Genomic DNA, 375 nt, shown 5'->3' with positions numbered 1-375 from the left:
TGCAGGCAGATGCTTTACTATCAGGTAAGCGTCTTTTAATTTCATGGCTGCAATCACCATTTGCAGTGCCCTGTAGATTTAGTGAAAGGGCCCCTGCGGCCGGGTTTCAGTGGTTTGGGGAATGAATGGAAGGTTAATAAATCTGGACAGCAGTCCTTAGACATTATGGAGTGAAGCTGGGGTGGAGGGCATGGGGGTGGGCTACGGTGGGAGAAGCTAGACAAGGCCTGAGGGTCAAGGAGAGTTAATTTATCAGGACTGGACAGACTTAAGCACAGAGGAACCAGAGATCAAATTGCCAACATCCTCTGGATCATCAAAAAAGCAAGAGAGTTCCAGAAAAACATCTATTTCTGCTTTATTGACTACGCCAAA

This window comes from Bison bison, unplaced genomic scaffold, assembly GCF_000754665.1.
Source record: "Bison bison bison isolate TAMUID 2011002044 unplaced genomic scaffold, Bison_UMD1.0 scf7180017864295, whole genome shotgun sequence".
Taxonomy (NCBI): domain Eukaryota; kingdom Metazoa; phylum Chordata; class Mammalia; order Artiodactyla; family Bovidae; genus Bison; species Bison bison.
This window is presented reverse-complemented; position numbering follows the sequence as displayed.